A 24,150-nucleotide genomic window follows, 5' to 3' on the forward strand; every position below is an offset into this window, starting at 1 on the left:
TATAATATAAAAAAAAATATTCAAATATGCGTCTATAATTCTTAGTTATTTCCCCCGTTTTTACTGGTGCCTGGTTGTAATCCATAATCCAGTGTCTTCCAGTCTCCAGACAATTGCAGGTCAAACTGCGTGGACTGAGATTAGATGTCACGGTGAGAACAGCAGAAACATGCAAAGACGACTACAGTCATCAAAAACTTCTGAGTGGAACTTGTTTAAAACATAAATGAAGATGAGGTGCAGTCAAACTCTGCAGGTAAATCTAGCATACAAGTTCACCAGTGAGAGGTGGGCAAATATTCAAATAGTTACGTGCGAATTTCGAATAGTCCTTTTGCTTGAAATGCCCATCCCAAAAACAGCCGCGGTCCAACTTGGTTTGATCAGTTGCCACGCCCAAATCATATTCATAACGGCTCAAAAGTCTTTAAGTGTAATCCCATTAGTCAGAAATAATGTATTTGCCAAGAAGGTTCCTTAAAACAAAGGTGCTACTGATCTGCACATCTAACTGCATGTGGAGATGCAGGGCTTCAGAGCTCCTGAACATTGGACAAATCCGAGAGTCCTAAACCTTACCCCAAGGTCCTGCTTGAAAAAAATAATCTCTCGGTTTTGTACTCTGTAAAGCAATTCCCCCTCCCCCCATCCCCTGAGGTCCTGGCCAACCGTGACTAATGCACAAGAGAAGGTTTAGAGTCTCAGGGGCACCATGAGGGTAGATTATCACCTCAGCCAGTAGATATCGGCATTAACAGCAGTCATCCTGTACAATCACCGCCAGAGGTTTGGATTGGATCCAGGTTTGATGTCCCTTGAGTGTGTGTGTGTGTGCGTGTGTCAGTGCCTACATGTCTTGGTTGTCCATGTGGATACACTTTGCCTGCATTCGCCGCCGATGCCATGCCAAATTGTCCCAGCAGGCTCTAACTGTTGATCCTCTGTCCTCGTCTGAGAGGAATTTCCTTCCTGATCCAGCATGCAATCAGAGGCATCTGCAGTGTCCACTTTGCCAGAATTTTTCTGTCTCCCCCAATGGCACACAGTTCTGCCACAGCATCTGTTAGGACACACTCATGCCAGGGAGGGGTGCAGCTGTGCACCTCGTTGACTCACACACACAAACATTTTTGGAAACACACTCAGCAGAGATCACTGCACACATGGGGATTGGAGGCCGAGCAAGTGCTCCAGTGCTACTGCGGTAAACTGTCATCAGCCATGACCTCACAAAATCCATCTCACCATCGACAAAGGCATATCATCACCTGTTGCTGGAGTTCACAGACTCTGTTCTGCTCAGCTCAACACTTCAAACGCTGCCAGAGATTCCAAAGAAATCTGAAACATTGAATCATGATTGATTCCATTTGACTCGGACACATTTTATACTTTTTAAGGAACCAATTCACTTGCTGTTTTTTTTCCTAATTGCGTAAACAGTTTTGATGTGAAACCAAAAGACAAGATAACGCATCTTGTTCGTCCTCTGCTGAACATGAAGAATTTCATTCGCTACCTCTCCTGACAGGGCGACGAAATAAGGAGAAAATAGATGACCAGATTCTGAATGAACGACAGGAAATGCACCAGTCCGACACAAGATGTAGTATCATCAGCTTGCACCCGTCATGCTAATTTCCAGAGAAGTCTGTCTGCTCTGAGTAATGCCATACTGGATATACGGCTGATAAAACCCCTATTATTTCATTTCTCTTCCAGAGTTTTAAATTAAAGTAATAGACAGGCTGGTTGTACAGTCTTAGAGAATTAAAGCGGGGGCTGAACGAACAGAGAGGAGGGGGCTGTGATAAGTGCAGACAGGGAACAGTGAGCAGCATATGAAATATGTGCTCTGAAAACATAATTAGCAAAAATGGCAGTCATACACTCCTATCCCACTGCAGCGCAGGGGACAAAGCCCTACTACAGAAACACAGATACAGCAGACGAAAGCGATCCAACAATTTTCTCCTCTTAATGTTCTATACATGTTAAGAGGCGATTATGTGCTTAGAGTAGCTAGGAAAAGACATTTAACACAGTTCTGCAACAGCACTAGTAGTGTTGACTATATCCTGAGTGTAGTTCTGTCATTGAGCAGATGAAAACCTTGAGTTGCAAATAAACTCCAGGGCGGCCTGTATTTAACAACCTTTACAGTCACCCACTGACAATAAGCATTGACTAGAAGGAGGAACACGCAGCTAGTTTTCCTTTCAGACATAGAATATATCTTTCAGCCTCTTTTTTCAAAATACTATTAATACTTAAGCACCATGTTGAAGACTCATGTACTTGGGTGTCCACTTGAAGAAAGATTGAACTGTAGGACCAACACAGTAGGAAACTGTGCACAAGAAGAGGATGGGCAGTTTTATTTTCTGAGGAAGCTCAGATCTTTCAATGTAGGCAACAAGATGCTGGAGATCTTCATCCAGGCTGTGACCTACCGGGCAGAGCAGCATCAGTGCCAGAGACGATCAGAAGAATCGCTAAACGCAGTCGCAAGGCCCGGGACGATCGTTGGTCAGAACCCGGAGATGTTTGAGTCCGTGAGGAGCTGAACCAACTGTTATCCATCAGGGACAATCCATCCCACCGCCTCCATGAAACACTCCGAAGCTCATTTTCTAACAGACCCATTAAGCTCAACTGTCATAAAGAGTGGTTAAGAGCATTCCCCATTACGTTGTAAAACAGCTCAACTCTGTGTGACAGGTGAACACACTGTGACACTACCATTTAAAAAATGTCCCCTCGGGGATTAATAAAGTAAATACCTACCTACCTACCATCTGTACATACTGTTTTATCATGCATATATTCAATGGCATTTTTTTGGACACCTGTTCCTATTGCTCCTTTTTTCTCTTATTTATTACTATTACTGTTTTTGATGTGTGTATCGAAGATATATTTAGTTGATATTCAGTGTCTTGTTCTGAAGATCTGCAATTCTGCCTTTGATTTGATTGTTCACTGTTGTCTAATGTAGATTATGCTGCATGCTGTAACATAATTTCCCTTGTGGGAGCCACAGAAAGTGGTGGAGGAAGGAAGGGAGGGAGGAAGGGCTGGATGAAACCATGTATACATTTCCAACAAGTGCTAGCCGTTAGCTGAAACAAAGAAAATAACCTTTATACATCTTAGAAACATAAAGGCTTCCATACACATGCAACAAAAAAACAAAAAAAAAAACCGAGACCCTGCTTTTAGTTTCAAACTAACTGGTCTTAATACGTCAATATATGAAATGTTTATTGAACTTTTCTGATCCAACTGCTTGTTTATTCTAATTAGTAAAACACCACAGTAAACTCCTCATGTTTCAGAAACACCGCCCAAATTTGAAATAAAACCAAATGTTTTATTTCCAGGCTCTTAGTCACCTCACAGCACCCCTGATCTTACCTATCCTCCTTGTGTGTGGTGCACAGATGCAGAGGAATGCCAATGTGTGCAATGTGTGTTCGCGCCTGCCGCCCATGTTTGTGAATGTTTTGAGTGCATGTGTACATCTTGGCTTTCAAGGCCCCCTGCAGGTGTTTGGATCTGCACAAATCCTCGCTGGTCCCTCCCAGCTGAGGCACAAGGCTCGCTCTCGCTTGCCCTCCTCCCCTTTCATCAGTAAAGAAAACGCTGCCAACCCCAGGTGCTAGGCATCCGCTCTGCACCGTGTCAGCAGAGACAGCATAATGTGACAGGAGAAAGGAAGTGCACGTGGACAAGACTGAAGAATTTAAGAGAGGAAATTGAGGGGAGACAGCAAAGTATTGTAAATCTTGCACAAATCAGGAAAAAGTAAGGTGGGAAGTTGACTCAAAGAAAGGGAGAAAATTGAGGGCAGTGGTTGGGAAGCAAAAAAAGAGAAAAGACAAGAGTCGCAGTCCTTTGACAGATAATGCGTTTCACTACGCACCAGCTCCACAAGGTTTTCTGAGCAGACTTCTTAAGTCGTCCTTCTCAAAAAGAAACACAATCAGAGCTGCTGAACTTTCCGCAGGGACTAGCCCGGGTCTGAGAGGCTTCCTGTACAAACCAGTCTTATAAATTCAGACTCTGATTGCTTAGAAACGACACACGGTACGTCTCCTTCCAGCACTGTTATTCGTACCCGTGTTTGTTTGTATTAGAGGGACAAACGTCTGCCTGAAAAATTGCACATACAGATGAAGCTACAGTTTGTTTTGTTTCTTTCAAGTCTCTCAAAAGATCCTAGCATTATTTCAGTTTGCAGTTGGTGAGGGCAGAAATGAGATACAGCTTGAGGAAGTGTGTCTTGGCAGCGACATTAATACTGGAGGCACAACTGGATGGATATATGGGCTTCTGATGGTACACTTCTAAATTGAAAAATGAACAAAGTACACATATACAGTACATACTGTAGACACTGAGATTCATTGGACAGGGCAGAGGGGAAGAAGATACAAGAAGATAAGAGGGGAAGTCACTGCATTAAGTTTGGTAGATAACAGTAAATTGGAATTGTACAAGGTCCGGTGCTACAGAGCTACAGTACGTCATTTGACGATGAGTGTTGAGCAGGCAGCCAGCGAGCAACAAGCTGGATTCATTGACTTCTGCAGTCGCACTGGAACTGAGGGAAATCCAGTTCTTAGGCACATCCACACACAAGCTGTTCTGCCTTTTTAATTTTTTTCAGTCTCTCCCTCTGGCCATCTTTTACAATAAGGTATAACAGGATAAAGACAATTCCACAGAGACAACACATTTCAAGCCTTCTTCCTCAACGCCTTCCATCTCTGCGACTCTTATTTATCAGTGCACTGACAGACACAGCGGAGAACAGCGACGTCTGGATCCTCCCCCTCTTATGGCTAAATCATGTTGCGGATGGGACAGGTCGTGTCCCGCAGCTTTGATCACCCTTCAAGGATTGACAGAGTGACTGATGAGCCCGAGTCAGTCCCTACTGCCGGTTCATCCCCGGTGGAGGAGGAAGACAAGAGAGACGGAGAGAAAGCAGGCCAAGAAAACAGACAGTGGGGGATCGCAGAGATGCGATGATAAATCTGGAGTGAAGCACTTCGTTTTTGCATGTGGGAGTCGGGAAAGACGGCAGTGGCTTGGAGCAGATGATTTTAATGACATCCTTCACGGCTCTGATTTTAATGTTTCCCACTAATTATGATAGTGCCGTGTTAGCCCTTCACCAAGCTTTTGTATATAAAAGAGAGAGCAATGGAGAGAAAGAGGAAGAAAGAAGACATTGGTACCACACACTGTCATTCCAATGTGTTGCTCAGCAAGGGGTTGGGATGAATTAGGCGCCTCGTCATCTCCCTAGCACCTGGCCATTGTCTGTCCTGTGGGTGTCTAGGTGACAAGATTCTGCGAGCTCCACAGGGGCTCCTGAGGGGAATCTAGAAACCCACAAGGCTGTGCATTATTATACCATATGTCTGTGACCGGGGTGACTATTCTTTCTCCAGATGTGCATGTTTGTGTGCATGTGTGAGAGTGTGTTTGATTACACATTACAAAGGATTCATTCTCCAGCTAAATGTCACCTTCATCATCCTACATGCTGATAATAGGAGAAAGTCTCGGGAACATTTATGTCGTGAGATATTGAGAAGAAATAAAAATGGATGCAAAGATGACTTATGGAGACAAGAAATCTACTCGGTTTGGCCAGGAGCGACATATTATAGGATCTCCAGAGTGGCAATTCAGCGCACACCCCGGAGTGTAAATCACAGCATTATGAATATCCATTAAAATGACAAACAATAGTAGCCCCAGATGGTAAGCGATTGTATTGTAAGGTACACGCTGTACAGAACATGTGTGCATTTAGAAGGGGGACTGGCCTCTATTTGTTGTGTGTGGCTGTCACCAACCGAGTTATGGCATTCTGTGCGTGACAGATAAAAGAAGTGGAGGGTGCATGATGACAGAAGGTGCACACTGAATAAAGGCTGACTCAAAGTGTCAGGATCGGTCCGACCCCTCATCGCTCAGCCCACTTTCTCAACACCGCTCCCCGCAAAATGCCAGGTCCCTTCTTCAACACCTGAGCGCTTAGCTTTAATGCATATTAATTTACCGTCTGGCACTGATGCACATGCAGAGATTGAGGGCTGAACGGTTAAAAATAAGAGAGGTTAGGATGGAAAGCCTCATCCTGTGTAAAACAGGCTTATGCCTAAGCTGATAAAAACAAATTCTAAATTCTCGCTGGGTTACTTTCAGTTACAGCAATGTTGTTTATCAATCATCATTGAAAGGGGACCAAGTGATTTGTTAAAAACAGAAAGCAAGCAGTGCTTACACCCAAATGACTAAATTGTTTGTGAAATGTTGATGGCGTCCATCAATAGCTATATTGTGGGGCACATTTGATTAATTTTTCAGACTTTGCTTAATGTTTCTCTAGTAAAATAAGCTAACAAACCCTGTCAGTACATAAAAGGTCACTTCTAACAGTAGGTTTATTTTGATGTATTTCATGTGTGAGATTCACCGGACTGTCAATACTATTAAAATATTAAAATTACTGCCCATTTCCCACTGATGTGTACATGTTTACAGTTATATGGCAACATTAAAAGCCTGACTTTTATTGAAATAATGAACAGTCTGGTGCAGTCTGCCCATCGATCAAAGACCACCCAAGATCCAACCAGTTGCGCTGCGTGGCAAGACAACGAAGATAGCCGGAGACGTCTAAAAAAAGAGCCGACCACACCTGTGGCTCAAGTGCTGTACACCCCACAATCCACAGTCGGGATGAGTCAGTCTAGACAATGAGTTATCAAAGGAATTAGCCATTCTTCTGCAGTAATTGTACGGACAAAAGCAGAAACAGGGCAGCTGGTGATGAGCTATGCAATCATGGCTTCGACATCAGTTTCTAAGACAGGCACCCCACATGTCAAGTGCATTACTCAGATCCAGAAGCAACTGGACCCGCCAGTAGGGCTGCCCCCAACTAGACCTGCTCCAAGTCAACTAATATTCTTCAGTTTAAGCCAATAGTTGAGTAGTTGTCACATGTTTATGGTATTAATTTAATTATCTAAATATAATATGTATCTATGTCTAAAGTTCTGGGGCTGACAAAGAATGTAACAAGTAACATTGTTAACACTTTTCTACATTGCAGAGAATTACAAAACCATAATAATGAGGTTTAAAAATAAGATTTTTTTTACAAGCACACACACAAACACCTGTTCTTGACAAACGGCCAAAGCGGTAATGAGCAAGGAGACCAAACATTTTGTTTATTTATGTCAACACAGTATTTTGTATTGTAGCTTAAAAGTGACTATGTCTAAACTACTTGAAGATCAATGACAGATAATAAAAGGATCATCCGGTGTGTTTGTGTTTGTGTGTGTGTGTGTGTGTGTGTGTGTGTGAGTGTGTGTGAGTGTGTTTGGTAACTAGACTTTACTGTCCAGTGAAGCTCTGCAGTGATGAGGAGATGCAGAGACACCATCATAACGTACCATGAATGTTTTGTGAGGATCTTACCGTTTTAAGTACCCCAGTGACTTATGTTGTGAGTTGAATTGAATTGAAACTTTGGCTTATGTAGACACGTTATGGCTGATAACAGCAACTTAATGGCTGCTGGTGGTTGCGACTATGTGCTGCTAATGTTACTTCTCACACCAGACAGTCGCTCACTTCTCACAGGGAGGGTCCAGTGGACATACATCTCACCCAGGTTACACCCTAGGCCACCTTTCTATACAGAAAAGTCTCGGCTGGTAACAAATAAATCTTTAAGTTATTTATAATGTATCTGACAAAGGCACAGCTTGAGGTCTTTTACATTTTTGGGGTTTTTCCTGCAATAAACAACTAATGAAAACTTGGTTGACTCTGACTTTTTAACACAAAAGCAAACACGACAATTACATCATATAATACTACAATGATGTTACATAAACAAATCATACCTGTCCTGATCAAATACATTTGGAGCAGACCTTAAAATCCAGAGTTACAAGTACTGTTACTAAAGATGTCACTTCCTTGAGGGAAACAGATGCATAAAAGATTCAAAATTGAATGAAAAAGACCAATGTTGATGAGCATGAGGAATGCTAAATAAGGAAAAATGCTAAAAGCCTCAAAACATCTACCCAAAGGCCTTACATAACAGAAAATCTAAAACATCATTCTGCTCAAATGTTCACAGTAATAATCATATATATTTAACCTGTCAGTGCAATTTGCATGTCTGTTCCTAAAAGCACTCGCATAAGGGAGAAAATTATATTCAATTCATTTCTATTCATGTTGTGCCAAGTCACAACATAATTAATCTCAGATTACATTACATAGTAAGGTCCTTACAACTGAACCTTACAATACTATAGAATAGAACCCAACAATTCCCATGAGCGACAGTTAGAAATCAGCCTTGAATTGTTTGGTGTCAAAATTAATAACATTACATTTTACATTACATTTCATTTAGCTGACGCTTTTATCCAAAGCGACTTACAATAACAACACATCTGAAGTGCGTCAGATGTTTTGGACAAACCAAAAAGGTCCAATGTTCTCTGCAAAACATAATGTCCCCGACTTAACCTGACTGGTTGTACCTGCAATGTGACTGTCGCCAAATATAATTATAATAATCTGGAATGCTTTTCACTCAACTCGTTGTTTATTTATGTCAAATGGGTCAAACTCTGAAGAAGGCATCATGAGATATATTGTAGGAGTGACATTTATTTCTCGAGGGCAGAACTTTTATTTTTGTTGTGGATCATTAAAGCAGCCAAATAGTAAGAAAACATTTTTTGAAAGATTTTCTGCATTCCTTCCCTCTAAAGGCAGCGAGAAAGACAGAAACAATTTTTATAGATTCACAGTAAAACCATCCAGCAACTTGATTTACTGTCAATCATCGGCCAAATAGTGTTCGTTGTGAATTTGGGGGTTAAAAAAATGCCAAGTGTTTGCATCATATGTTCATCATAAAACAGGATTACAGGACAAAAAAATGGCAAAACAACCATGGCCGTGTATTACTTCTTAAAGCCAAATCGCAACGACTTGCTTCCAAGAAGAATTTGCCAATATTTAAATGAATGAATTAGCCAGGCTCTGCTATTGTTCAGGGCTGTCAGAAAGACTTGAAATTAAGATGCAGGCCAATGAGGCAAATACTCACCCACGCCAAAGACAAATAAGAACATGCACAGTATTTCATCTAAATCTCCAATCATTTCAAAGTCTGTATCCTTAGCTCTTTCAACACGAGATAAGTGAGGAACATTTGGCCAACGCTGAATTAGTTTTTATTGCTTTAAGCACTATCCACTTTGAATGGCTGAATCATTTGTGCCAGTTCTGACAAACTGCACAGATGGGCAGACTTGGTATTCAGGAACCATTTCAGATAGTACAGCTATACCATAAACCTGCAATTATAAACACTAGTTAGTGAAACAATGCCTTGTAGATGATCAATCACAAAGAGGAGCAGTTTCCACTTATTAGCATATAAACACAAAGGCAACTGGCTCAAAGAACTTGAGAATACCATGGGCAGATGTTTTATATGGTATTTTTCCTGCAGTTAATTGCAGGAAATTATACATGTTTGAATGTTCAGATGCCAGCTTTATGTGATAAGAACCGCAAATGGAAATTATATCCTATGCTACTAGGTCTTCAGCAAAGTAATTAAAGTAAAATTGTGAAGATAAACGATCATAAAAACATAGAAACTGGTGAGTAGAAAATATCTCTGAGCTAATTATGAGTTCTTTGTTTTAGTTTACTGCATCCGAGGTACAAGCTTTGACTCTGTTTGAATACATAAAAAAAACATGACTACTTCTGTAATCTGGCATGTGATGTTTACAAGAATAACAACTGGCTTTTACTTTGGCATGTCTCACCTGAACAAACATAAAAACAGTATTCCTAAAAATAAAAATGATAGCTTCCCATTTGTTTCTTTCCACATTGGTATCAAACATATGAAAAAAAAAACTTGCTTTATCAATAACCAGCTCAAAAAAGAAATGTAATCATTTCTAGGAGCTGAATAGCAGGAAGCAGAAAGCAGAAAGCACTCCAAAGTCATGATGTCCTTGTTTGACATCACCTGATAAGAAGGTATTAATAAGGAGAAAGGAGAGGGGAGCGAATGGGGCTTAGATAGAAATGTGATACGCATTTAAGGACGAAACCACTGACATTGAGAGATGCCGAACCCCACTGCATGTTTAATGGCAAAACATAGCGTCATTGTAGCTTAACTGTCTGAGTGACTAACATCAGAAAAACATCTGTACATCAGTCATGTAAAATGTATTCTATCATAGAGCATCAGTTTATGACATGCGCCATTGCTTCTGAAATCCAATAGCTGCACAAGCCAACAGATGCTACCCTAACAGAGCCTGGAAATAAAGTGTGGCTGGCTTACCCCCCCCCCACACACACACACACACACCCTCCACCCCTCACCCACTCCCAACCCCCCCCCCCCCCCACTGCCATCACGTTGCAATGCGATACATCTCACCATTTGGCCATTAAGCCTGCTAAGGTATGGAAAGGAGGTGATTCATATTGTGATTGCAGCAGTGCCCTCCATGACTCTTCCAGAAGGGTAGAGAGGACCAGGGAGGGGTAGCCATTGAAGAACTGCGCAGAGCTGCCTGCCTGCCTGCCTACGGCTGTAGCTAAATTTACTACCCCCCTCCCCAAGCATCCCGGCACATCACGTTGGGATTCTATTACTCTCCAGCGTCCCAGCATACAGAGAGTCATGTGAAAGCCGGCAACAAGCCTCTGCGGCTGGCAGTGCCCTTCCTGTGCCTTCAGCAGTCAGTCCAGTTAATGCCACCCGTCTATACCCAGCTGCCCAATCGCTCTCTCACACGTTCTCCGTCTCTTTACCTCCACTATTCCCCTTCTATGGCTTGACTCTCACCATTCCATCCCCAAACTCGTTTCCTTCCAACTTTTGCTCCCCCTCATCCGGAGAGCAAGGGTCAGCAGTGGATGAGCTGAGGTCCAGGACTGATGGCAGGTAACGGGGGTGGGGGTGGGGGACTGTGGCCAAATAGGGATCAATAAGAAGACGGGGGCTGAAGGGTGGCTCCTGTTATGGGCAGAGGGGTGAAGAAATGCCACTGCTGCCACATCAGGTCAGATCACATGTTTGATAGCCCCCTACGTCTCCTCCATTGGTAGAGTGCTGTCAGCAGTTTGACGGGAGGCTTGGATATACACTTCAGTGATGGTTCATAGGCACGAGGATAAAGTGCTCTGCCCTGTTCAAAAACACTCTCCTGACTAACCAAGTGGCAGGCTGACGTTGCAAGGCCGATCCAGCCCGCAGATCGTCAGTTGTTACTTGGCCATGTATGAGAGTGTTAGTCGATGAGCCTGAAATAGACTGACATGCGTCAATGAGGGCAATGGAGTCATTAGCTATTCCTTTTGAACAGCAAGCTCACTCTGACTAAGCAATACACAGGGGTAAGCACAGATTTCTGAAGCCAGCTTATGCAAATCGCATAAACAGGTTGAACACAGCCCAGGTTCAAACCATAGAGAAGGAACAGATAAAGAAACGGAGCAGGAGAAACGAGAAGAAAAAAAGATTTTGTTTGAAGCAGAAAACAGCCAAAGCTTTGCAGCTTGGAGTCTTTCTGCAGACATGACTGTAAAGCATGCTGCAAACTCCCCTCCTCCTCCTCCTCCTCCTCCCCATCGAAGCAGTACATGACATCTTCACTCCTTCATGGGCTCACATCAGAGTCACACTGACCCCTAGTGGTGTCAACAAGAACAGAGGGCTCATGACAGCAGGGTCACGAATGAGATCATTTCTTCTCAGTGTAATTTTGTCACAAAATAGATTTTAAGTCAGCAACGCTGGTGTAGCACTTCTCATGTGATATGGACAAATAGATACTGGGAACAGCTTGTTCTACTTCAATGTGCACTGCAGCCTCTCTGCACTGGTGAAAAATCCCTCTTTCACTCTCCCTCCCTCGCTCTCTCTCTCTAAACCTCCCAGTCTCCTGCTCGCCTCTTTCCCTTCCCCCTCTCTTCATCTCCTTTAGATACCTTAGAAATTTTCGATTTGAACACTATTGATTTTGTGGGTTACACCTACCACAAAAATCCTGAAAGAACTTAGAACCACTCTATTCAGCAGGGGGATCAAAGTGTGACCTCTCCTTGGAGTTGTTTAATGAAGTTAGAGGATTGGTGCTGGCTGCACTCTTAGATATTTTTAACCAGTAACTTAAGAGCCTCAAGGGTTGGCTAACCTCTTAAATCGATTTTATTTTGTTATTTTTTTTCGGAGACACAGCTCATGAGATGAGAGATTCTTTCTGTTTGTCTTTATCCTGCAAGCCGTTTGACTTTTTCAGCTGTGGATGTGTTAGTGCAGTGCTACTAATTATGTATTCAGTAGTAGAGCAGGATGTTTCAAAACCTGTTGCAGTAATCACACTAAGAAGGTACACAGAAAAGCATCCGATAAGCCATTAGTTATGCTCGACAAAATCCACTCATGTTGTATTGCTCAAAATTCACTAGATGGCGCACACAGCAAGGAAACACGTTCATCAGCACTGTGGAGCTCTTCAACAAGAAATGTTGCTAAAATGGCCTAAAGTACCAACGTAGATTTATCTTCGACAAATATGAACACTGTAATAATCCAAATGCTGACGTGACAACAGTATTTCTCTGTACAAAAGATTTGATTAAGGCGGCATTATGCTTTGATGTTTTCAACGGTGCCAAGAAATGTATTATTATTATCATTATAGTGGGCAGATGTACAGTATATTCAGATCGGCTCCATTACTGTCAAAGCCAGCAGGAAATGTGGGCATAATTATGTTTCTATTAGAGTACTGATCTGACGCACAGTAATAATGATTTGTCAGATGACGCATGACTACAACTGCCTCTGATTAAAGAGTCCTGCGTCTTTAGGGTCGATATGTCATTTCCATTTATCTGGCAGCTTCCCGATTTGCCAGGAGGAGTCTCATAGAAACATGTAACTTCGTGCCATTACGACCTGTGATTATAAGGCCGGTCTCCACCGTCAGCCTGAATGAAGACCACGAGTATAATGACTACAGAGTCACGGTGATTGCTGTATAGAGGTGACAATCCAAGAAATCAACAAGTATCTATGCGTCTCTGCTGCCATGTTATGGGTTTGACAGGTATGTGGTGACGTTAAGCAGAATTTAAGAGACACAGTGCAAGCACAGAGGTCATGATTAGCGAACCTCACAACAGTAGCAGTGACTGTCAGCACAAGTCTCTCTTTCTAGCTCAGTGAGACAGACACGGAGAGAGAGAGCTTGTCGGCATCCTTAAGAGCTCTGCACGAACCACTAAAACGTCACTCGTCTGGGACTCTCTGGGGCTTTTGTATGCTATTCAGGTCCCTTACAGGGACCATGCCGAAATTTTGAGAAATCACAACAAGCTGTGAGAGAAAAGTTTCAAGAGGCAAAGTTTGGAAGAGCTACCACTTTTAGCTCAGTTGAACGAAGCACTAAAATGTTGCTTGGCTGGCTCTACAGTGAGTTCATGCGAGGTAGAACATATCAAAAAGATTTACAAAAGTTTCAGAGAATGTAAAGTTGGCACTCATCAGCAAGCAGAGACATCAGCGACTGTGATAAAGTACAGTAAGCTAAACTCGAATGCATTCAATTTATCTTACGACATTTTTCTTTTGGCCCTCATTCTTTAGGTCATCCTCCCCCTAAATGGTTTCTGGACCACATAACCACAAACACTCTTTCCAATTGGTGTCAAAGCTGCAGGGGTGAACTGTCTCTGTTGCAGGGGAAGAGGAAGATAATCACTTGATAAGACCAAAATTAGCTGGGGCAGTGGTGGGCGATTAATACCTGCTCAGCTGTGTCCATTCTGAAAGTTTATTAGGAAGACTTGAAGATATGGAAACAGAGCTTACATATTATACCATCATGTAGAGTTGATGGCAGGGAAAAACTGTAAATGTTTCATAGATGCAGGCGGGTGTGCAAACAGGACACAGAGAGGCAAAAGCTAAAGTGCAAACAAATACATTTTGCTCTGATCCAGTTTGATGTTCTAAAACTAGCCATAGTCTAACAGAAGAAGTGGGACGGCTTGTTTATCACCATAACATCAAGAACATTCGTGAAGGCATGTGGTCATAATCAAATTATATAAGACAAGTGAACTTTCTGAGGCAGGTCACAAAGTTAAGTCTTTGATGTATATATAAAAAAAAAAAAAAGTCCAAAAAACGGACAAAAGTGAAACCGGTCCATTCAAGTTCAACATGCTCAACATGAGTTTCTGAAGTTGGTAGGTCAACAGTTACTTGTAGGGATGGGCATATCAAGCCAAAATACAACTTAGTGTTCACGTGATAATAATATAATATAATATAATAATATTATAACGACTAAACAATTAGTATACACGACTATCGTTCTTCCCTATTTCCCCTGTTTTTATTGCCGCCCGGTTGTGGCAGATGGTGATAACGCACCTAAAAACTGTCTGCCAGCCGCCATTAAACAACATAAGGAGAAGAAAAACGCATTGCCATCAGGCTCCGAAGCTTTGTAGGTAAAACCGTGTGATCTCGTGAATTTAGATGAGACGCTGCGAACAGGAGAAAAACGCATGGCGTAAACTCGAGCTGGATAAATGCCATATGATTTTGAAAACCTTGGCCGTTGATTGGAAGCATGTCTTTGCGTATCGTCCTTGAGTTTTTTGCTTGGTATGTCTAACATCAAACTCGCTTCGTCCGGCGAAAAAAGCCAGCCATTGATTGGCAATTTGTGAACTGACCGTCTGATGCTTCGCTTTCAAATGACTGTGCAGGTGGATGTGCTATCTTTACTCAGCACAGTTTGCACTGCTCTTAATTGCTCTTTTCCGAATCAGTTCTACCCGGAACCTTTTGACAGCTGTAGTAGTCTTTGCATCTGGAGCCTAAGAGTAACATGTTCTTCTTCTTTTCATTTTGTTGTTTATTGGTGTTTGACAAACAGCTTTAAAGGTGCATTACCATCAAGTACCACTTAATTTCAAGGATTTTCAAAGATAAAAATGACACAATATCGCACAAGCACCTATGCATCTTTTGTAAAACACAGCAAAAGTCATATTTTTATAAAGCCAGGACAACATTCAGCAGCATAGTTTTATTAAAGGTCAGTGTCTTTTTGAACCCATTTCACCCTTCCCAAAAATAGGGGTGGTGTGTTGTGGTCTGCTAACACAGCCATCAAATGCAGAAGCTGGGGAGCCGTGCTGTGAAGCGCAGTGAAGCAAAGCTTTGATGTTTTTACTGAAAGAACATAACTGGGGCTGTGTAATACAGTGCCCTTTTCCTCTCCTTCAGCCTCCGCTTTCCACAGCATCCCCCTCTCACACTCCTCCTTTCCACACTCGGGGTTTACTGTGTCCTCAGTCGTGTTGTCTCAAGAGCTTTCCATTTCAGCTCAAACTGCTGCTGCTAAAACTGTCTTTCCTAATGTTACAGACTGAAAAGACGACATGCGGTTTATGTTAGAATACAAGAAAAGGAAATTGTATATTTTAGTTTGTGATTAAATGGAATATAAGACAGCCGTTAGAAACACTCACACCACTATGGTGGCCTTCTGAGAATAGTTCAACAAAACAGTTGTCTGAGCTGTGCTTCAATGTCAACGTCATGACAAGGAGCTGCATAACTAAAGTTGACAATTGAGCGGTAATTTATTGAACAGAAAAGAAAGAGTCTGATGCTTTTATGCTAATGGTGAAAGTAGAACTGAATGTTGACAGCATGACAAGTTGTTCACCATGAGGATGCTCAGATCAATCAGGTACTGATCAGTATCATTAGACATTCTTTACAAATGATTTAATCAATCACTGCCAATAAAACTTGTGGTAAGGCAGCAACCATATGTCACTTTCAGAACAACTCTGGATCGCTAAAGATAAGGCTGAAGTTTGGACTTAATTTCCATGTTGTGGTCTTGCATTTCAATCTGGGTTTTGGGGTTGCTGTTTTACATGTAGTTTGGTAGTCTTTTGTCTGGGTTTGTGCCTATTGTTTGTATTTTAGATTACCAACCCTCTGCACCTGCTTTGTTTCACTTCATGTCCTTTATTAGATTGTCTGGCCTGCCCTGATTACTTTGACCTGTCCCTCATTGTCCTTCCCTCCTGGGTGTATTCAGTCTGTGTGTCGTTTACTCTTTGTCGTTTTGTTTCGATTGCCTGACTGTTTAGTCTCTTTGTGTTTTATTTAATTTGACTATCTTCATTTTTTTTTAATTTAGCATCTTTTGTTAATTTTGAATCTGGCCCCAGTCGGATCACACTGATCTTTGACTGCCTGCCTCTACTTATTAAAGCCTTTTGTTTTCATGAAAACATCCTGTTCCCGAGTCGTGCGTCGTCTAGGTACTCTCGTCCATGTGTGAATTTACAACAGTATTGTCCCTTCTCAGTTCTGGGATTACAGATGTGCTCATAGTCTCAGTCACAAATAGCATAATAAACCTGAGCTGCAAACCCAGCAGAGGCACTAAACATTTTGCATAATGGAACACTATCACACCAACTCAGTATATACACGTATATATATGGACATACTACAAATATAAGTTACATTATTACAGCTATACAATTTAGATTCCAGCTGCAGTATCACCATCAGTTTCAATAAAGCACTGAAGTGGCAGAGGATAAAAGGGGTTTTGGTTATTAGCCCATTGACAAAGTGATCCAATTTAAACAGAAGAGTGCAGATATTCAACCTGAATGTAAAAACCAGACCATTAGCGCTTGTCCTTGTTGGACCCCACTCGAAGAGAAAATGGTGAGCAGAATTTAAAAAGCAAATGACAAAAAAAAGCCTCTCCTAAAGTTGAGCGTCTACCCTGCCTCACAGGGATTTATGGTGACAAACTTGGGCTATTAATTTCCCCTTTTCCCTGCAGGAATGGCCTGTCCAGATCAACTGGTCTCCATGGACAACCTCCTTTATTATCCAGGGATAACGGAGGATCCTGATGTCGCTGCTATTGGAAGGAAACAGAACTATGAAGCCATTCTCTGCTGTGTGGATGGATAATGTCTCATGTCCTCATGCCTTACTTAGAAACAGCTAAAATATTATAAATAGTTGTAGAACTATGACTCACACTTTAAAAATATATATATTTGTACATTGGCAAAATGTTATTCTCCTGAATGCAGAACCCACAGTGCCTGCCAGGGGTCACTGCCACACTACCATCACTGACCAGCTGAAGCCGAAGATGCTGAGTGTTTGACCTGAGCTCAGAACATTTAAGGAAGTTTTTGGAGCAAAGAACCTTTTGGGACTTCACTACTCCTTACTGCTGACATGGTGCTTTGTCCTGAACAGCATGACCGAGAATTTAAAAAAAACAGCAGCCTGATTTCACACAATGTGCTGGCTGACACTTGCTGGTGCCTCTTTCATATGGATAGCCATGACCCAGAGTGCTTTCTGATTCATGTCAGCACACCTCTTTCAGTACTTCATCATATATGAGGTTAGCATGTCATGACATTTCCCATCTTTGGCTTTCATGCATTGTGAATATGATCTGAGTAACTGAAGAAATAGAAGCACCTGCATGATGTAACGCTGATCAAAAGTCCTGCAATAAATTCTACCTCATATTGGAACCATCAGTGACAGCTATATTAGTCATCTGGTTGGCACAGGTCCATGACATGGGATTACGCTATATTGGATTATTTTCTAGGGGCGGTGCAGTGGTTAGCATGGTTGTCTCACAGCAAAAAGGTTCTGGGTTCGAATCCGGGCCTGGGCCTTTCTGTGCAGAGTTTGCATGTTTTCCCTGTGCCTGCGTGGGTTCTCTCCGAGTACTCCGGCTTCCCCCCACCATCCAAAAACATGCACCTCAGGTTAACTGGTGGTTCTAGAAATTGCCCTTAGGTGTGAATGGTCTTTATTTCTATGTGGCCCTGTGATGGACTGGCGATCTGTCCAAGGTGTACCCTGCCTTTGCCCTAAGTGGATAGGCTCCAGCCCCCCGTGACCCTGTTCAGGATAAAGCAGGTATAGATAATGGATGGCTGGATGGATTATTTTCTAATATTTATCTCCATCAGGTGTTGCCAGTATCAGCCAACCTAACTAACGTTTACTGTATCGCACTCAGTATTTTCCCTTTGGTGCAGAATATAAATGTACTCTTTGTTCCTTGCCATGAAATCACATAAATGCTCCTTTTGTGTAAAAAATACATGTCTCCCAGTTCTTGAAGTTAAGACATAAAACAATATTTGGCTGTTGAAGCTTAGTATAAGACAATCTTATGCGTTTTTTTTTTTTTTTTATCCACTTTCTGTCTCAGCCAAAGTCCAAGGTTAGATCTATGAGAAGATAAAAAAGAAATGAAAATCACTACTGGTTCACTAAATCAAAACACGGTCTCTCCGTATTGCCGATTTACGCCTCCAGACAAGTGTAACAGCCAACAGATAGCTTGTAGCTCAACTGCACTGATCAAACACTATCAGTCAGACATCCTAATACAAAGGTACTACACTGTATATCATTCAGATGCAAGCTGTCCAACTGCGGCCCTTTATCAAAACGGTTGTCATTTAGAAATAAAACATGGCCAACTACTTGCAATATTATCCGTGAAATTTTTTCATGAGCATAAACACTACTCCACAAACTTTGACACATATTAACATGCTCAAAAAGCAGTTATAGAGTCAATATTGATTTACAGTGAGAGCAGCATTAATTAGCAATCATTTCACTTCAAATGATAAGCAAGATCAAAAATGAATTTTTTTTAACTTCTCATCTTAACTAATATAAAAACTTCAGTAATGAAAGCAAATTTGTTCATTAAGGTACATATCTAAAGAAGCAAGGAAATGATTCTTGGCACTCGCCATTACTGCTGACACTTAAAAATCGCATAGAACAAGACTGACTGCTTCTCCACATGTGCCTACAGCCCTTAGCCCTCCAAAACAAGGTATGCATATGACAAATTACTGCGAAAGGTAACACTGAAGGTCACGCATGGTACGTCTCTGAGGTTTAAGGTTTAAGGCTTAGGGCTTGTGCGTGAGCATGTGTGTGTATGCATAAGTGGCCATTTCCTGTAGTCACCCACCCTATGGTTTGGAGTTAGGTGGGCAGGAAGCACGCTCATACCACAGCAGCAAGTCAGCCCCGGTCAATCTCTAATTTAGGAGTGTGTTTCCTGGAATGTCTATTGTCCTTTCTATCACAAACACTCTAAAGCAAACTGTGACTTGACCACAACTACCCCATATCAGGAACCAGGACTGCTGTCATTTGGCCAATTCTGTTTCATTCATGAATTATATATATGATAACGTCATGCACATTCATCAGCACAGCCACTCTCAATTCTCAAAAATGTCAACGAAGTGAACTAAAAGAGACAGGCTCATCAGCATCTTTTCAGGGAAATCTTCTGCAAACAAACAACCAATAACTTGGCAGTGATTGCAGTTTGACAGGATAAAGATACAATTAGGCCATCACATGGCTAGAACTGAAAAAAAAAAAAAAACAAGTGGTGTAATTTCTTACCAGCTCAGATGTGGTTGGAAACAGGGTCTGCGGCTCACGCGTGACAGCCTGTCAAACAGAGGGAGAAAAACAGGGACTCAGAACGACTTCTCAGATTAAATCAACTTCCATTTGGAAAACTTCAGAGAAAGATAATGGCACACAGAGTTGAAGTGTGAGCTGTTAAAAGGGAGATGTTTGGAAGAAAAAAAAAGACAATTATGGGAGACTGTTAACAATAGAGCAGCAGGGTGGTGAATGCTCTTCAAAACAACAGCAGCTCTAACACCAGTGGAACTGTCAGTGGTCAATGTACTGTAGATATTTGTAGTTTTACTCCAATTAAAAACATATCCATTAATAAATGGCACACTAGGACACAGAAAATGACGCATAAAGCCAGATGACTGCGCACAGCCTGCTTCTTCATGAGGCAGGGCCATTACCACTGACCACAAATTTAGCATCTGGGCAAATCTTTGCTGTTGGAGATGAATTGAACAGGCAGACAAATTATAGTCCTCGCCGTAGCGTTTCCCAAGCATCCGAGTGATGCTATTTCTGACCACTATAGAGTTGAGTAACTGTCACAAGATCAAATAGTCCAACTGCCAGATAATGATTGTCATTGTCAACTATTTTAGGCACGCTAACAGTAAATCATTGTGTGTTTCATACATCAAGTGAGCTACGGAGAGCCTAGCAGCGCGCTGTGTTCATGAATCACTGTCTATGTGGGAACTGCAGGTAGACAGTGGAGACATGCAAAGAGTCTCACAGTTAACCACAGACCACGGGCCACTGTCTGCACTGACAGGTTCTGCCCCAGACAGCCTACTCCATCTGCTTTCTTGCAGATTTCTCTTCCACGCACTGTCAGATCGTCCAAAACCAAAGCCCGTGCCTCTGAAGCTGCAGAGCGCGTCCACGACCTGCAGCTTTCCACTTGCCGTGCTCATTGAATTTCTAGTCAGGCAGGCATGCCACCGCAAAGGCAGGGTAGGTGCTGCATATAACATTTAACTGTCTGCTTCTGCTGTAAGATAGATGGCTGGAAATAACTATACAAGAAAAGAGAAGCTAGACAAAAAGAAGAAGGGGAACAGGGAAGTAACAGGATGAAAGCAACCCTGTTTGAAATTACGTCTCACACAACTAAGTTACGTGCAGAGTAAACACTTATTTGCATGGAGGGAGCAGCACATTTAAACATTCAGACTCCTTTCTGTGGTTGTGTTTAAGGCTGCAAGAGCACTTTGTTTAAGGTTCAGGAAGTTCATAGTTTCGGTGAAATGTAAATAAACATGCACCATCTTTCCCTAATTTTACCCAAGTACCGTGAATGCTTAAACGCAGCCATTAAAAAGCTGAATAGTGAGTCACTGCAAAAATATATTTTTCTGCAGGATTGAATATTTTGTTGGAAAAAAAAATGTTCTCAATGAACATTTTACTGATACATTTAGTATCAAAGTATTTATGACGTCCCACATATGTTTATTAACAGCTTTTCCTTATTATTACATGTAGCCTGGTTCAAATGACTGCACATTTGCTATTGCAATGTAGTGGTAAAGAAACTTCTAGAAATCTCTAGGAGGCAGGTTTGGATGATAGATGTAAATGGAAGGGAAACAACAGGAAAAAGTGAAACATGGGGCAAATGTTAGCTGGATACATGACATTTATTTACTCAGTTTTCCATTTGCTTTAGCCAAGTGCAAAGTCAGCAAGTCATTAGTTTTAATCTTCGGTTTGAGGCTTCAAACCCATAAGTAATAAGGCCAGAGTGTAACATTTCTCTTCTACATTTTCAATGTTTAATTTGTTTTCTTTCTTTCAGAGATCAATGAGGGCATAAAGCTCTGCTGCTTTTGTGTTTGGACACATGCAGACCATCTAATCGAGAAGCTGGGAGCTGATTCATTAAGGGCTAAATTGATCTAAGATGTGAATTACTGCTCAAGCCGACAAAATAGTACTCCTCACAACATGGCACCGCACTGATATTCTATCTTTTGAAAGTGGAACTTGTTGGTGAATTAAAGCGTTTTGGATATCTGACGTTGAGGACTGAATACTTGAAAGAAAACATGCCTGAAGTCATACATCTGAAGCAAGAAAAAAAAAAAAAAAAAAAACAGAGAAACTTCCCCTTTCGGCTGTATTCTGTAAATGTTCTCATTTTGATTCTTATCGAGTGAGGTGTTGAAAGCCCTGACAATTTGCCTGGTGAGCTTCAGAACATCTCAGCTGAAGGTTCACTGTGTGACTCATGTCAACACAAAACACTATAACTACATCTGCTGCAAATCGACCTGACTTTCAGTTGCACCTTTACTACATAATGCTAGATGTGTCAAAATTTAACAACAATATGGAGAAATTGGACTGATATCATAATACAAACAGCAGAGTAAAAGTTGGATCTGCTAGATTTCAATGGGTACAGTCAGCAGGTCTGTGGGAATTCCCCGAGGTTTGATAAAGCTAAGAGCGTGAGAATCTCTTTCAACATATTCTTAGTCCTGCCTCTCCCATCTTGCCTCTACATTTCCCCTTCTCCGGGTCCCACGGGCCCACCTTTTTTTTTAGGCTTTGCTCATCAATTTTTTATTTTTTTATTTCTCAGTGCCACTGGAATCTGCCAGCAACATTTCACAATGCTTGTACATAAAGAAAGAAGAAGTAAGCCTCTCATTAGTGTATTTTTCCACCACACCGGTCTATTCAAGTACACTAATAAGGACTTAAATGTCCAGTGTGTAGGATTTAGGGGTATCTCTTTGAATAAATTGAATATAATATTATAGTTAGTGTTTTTGTCAGTGGATAATCCTGTAAAACTATGACTCGGCACGTTTTTTTGTTGTTAGCTTAGAATGAGTCCTTAATATCTAAATAGGTAGCAGGTCCCCTTCCACAGATCCCACCATGTTGTACCGCCATTTTCTACAGTAACCAAGAGGGGACGAACCAAAAACTGGCTCTAGAGAGGGCCTTTTGCAGTTTTTGTAAGTTTCGCAACCACTGCAGATTTTTCAGAGCGAAGGCTGAGGTGAGGATTTGACTGCAATCTGCAGTCTCAACAATTGATGCCACTAAATACTACACACTGCTTCTTTAAGTCATTTTACAAACACAAAATCCTTTTTGATCCTAGCTTGTCCAATGCGAGGATTGGCTGCATCTCTCTGCCTTGTGACAATAAGTTGGTTGAACATTAATTGATCATGAAAATGATCAGCATTTGTAGCCATAATACATTGATAGACTCTTATGATAAAAACAGTGACATCCACAGGAAGAACCAGTTAAAGCTGGAAAGTACAGCGATATCTCCCAAAAACCACTTCCTCTCCATTCAACTGCAAGAACATACAATTAGAGTAAATCAGGATTATAGGCCCGCCATTGTTGTCTTAACAGATTCAGTAAAGAAGCATCAGCTTGTCTGCCCGCCGGTCTTTCTGTCTTTCGTCCATCTTGCTTATCTTTGGTCCTGTAGCCACAGTGCGTTTTTTTCTTCTTTTTTTTTTTTGTATCCGTCTACCAAACTGTCTGCATCCAAGTCAGCCTGAACCCTCTTCCCTCCTCGCCTGCATGCATGTCTGAAGTTAGGCAGCCAGCCTAAGTCTGACAGCCATTTAGCCTCAGGAGCAGTCCACGGTCCAAACAGGAAGACTGAATCACTGGAGATAAAACTCTATTTATACCCTCTCAGGCAGACATCCTCATCAAATGAGCTGCCGTATGGGGTATGTGATGTCATCCATAACAACCTTAAACATAATATTTGAAATAGCAAAGGTTTGACTGCACAGCCACATTTTTTTTTATTAAATGATGTCAAAGAGCGTGTTTTGCTACAAAATGGAGATCTATAAGGGAAGAACGTAAAACACGGTTGGGAAGGTTTTTTTCAAGAAGGCAGACATTCAATTTTAATAACACTCCAAGGGCTTGGACACACACACACACACACACACACACACACACACACACACACACACACACACACACACACACACACACACACACACACACACACACACACACACACACACACACACACAGCTTTGAGTGAACAAAAAAATAAATGTGGAGGTGATCAATCACTGCAACAATTTGTCAGCTTTAAGCATTCACACGAGCGCAGTACAACTTGCATCAATTACTGAGAACTTTCTTCCATAAATAATTGATTATGATGCCAAGAATGCAACTAGAGCAATCAGACTATTAAGTTCAGCATCTCAGAGCAGAGGGCCTGTCAGGTCACACAGCATGCGACTTCACTTACATAATAAACCGTTGTGCAGCAGCTATGTGTATGTGTGTGTGTGTGTGTGTGTGTGTGTGTGTGTGTGTGTGTGTGTGTGTGTGTGTGTGTGTGGAGAAAAAACACACAACGGGTCAGACTGTCAGACAGGAAATACCTAATTGATGCCTGAAACCACTCATGACCGCTGTAAGAAACCAGCAGACCTGCCAGCTTTCAGGCAGGCTGCCATTAGTGACCT

General features: G+C 41.7%; 1 protein-coding gene across 1 annotated transcript in view; it reads right to left on the reverse strand.

Moving 5' to 3' along the window:
* Nucleotides 1–24,150, reverse strand: part of tspan9a (tetraspanin 9a) — a 159,460-nt gene that overhangs the window by 122,676 nt on the left and 12,634 nt on the right. The window contains exon 2 of the mRNA XM_069705307.1: nucleotides 19,649–19,696. The gene's annotated coding sequence lies outside the window, so the exon portion shown is untranslated. The remainder of the gene's footprint in view (nucleotides 1–19,648; nucleotides 19,697–24,150) is intronic.

This window comes from Brachyistius frenatus, unplaced genomic scaffold (genome assembly GCF_029030835.1).
Source record: "Brachyistius frenatus isolate BFR_SWC_R1_liver_20210118 unplaced genomic scaffold, ASM2903083v1 Contig_55, whole genome shotgun sequence".
Taxonomy (NCBI): domain Eukaryota; kingdom Metazoa; phylum Chordata; class Actinopteri; family Embiotocidae; genus Brachyistius; species Brachyistius frenatus.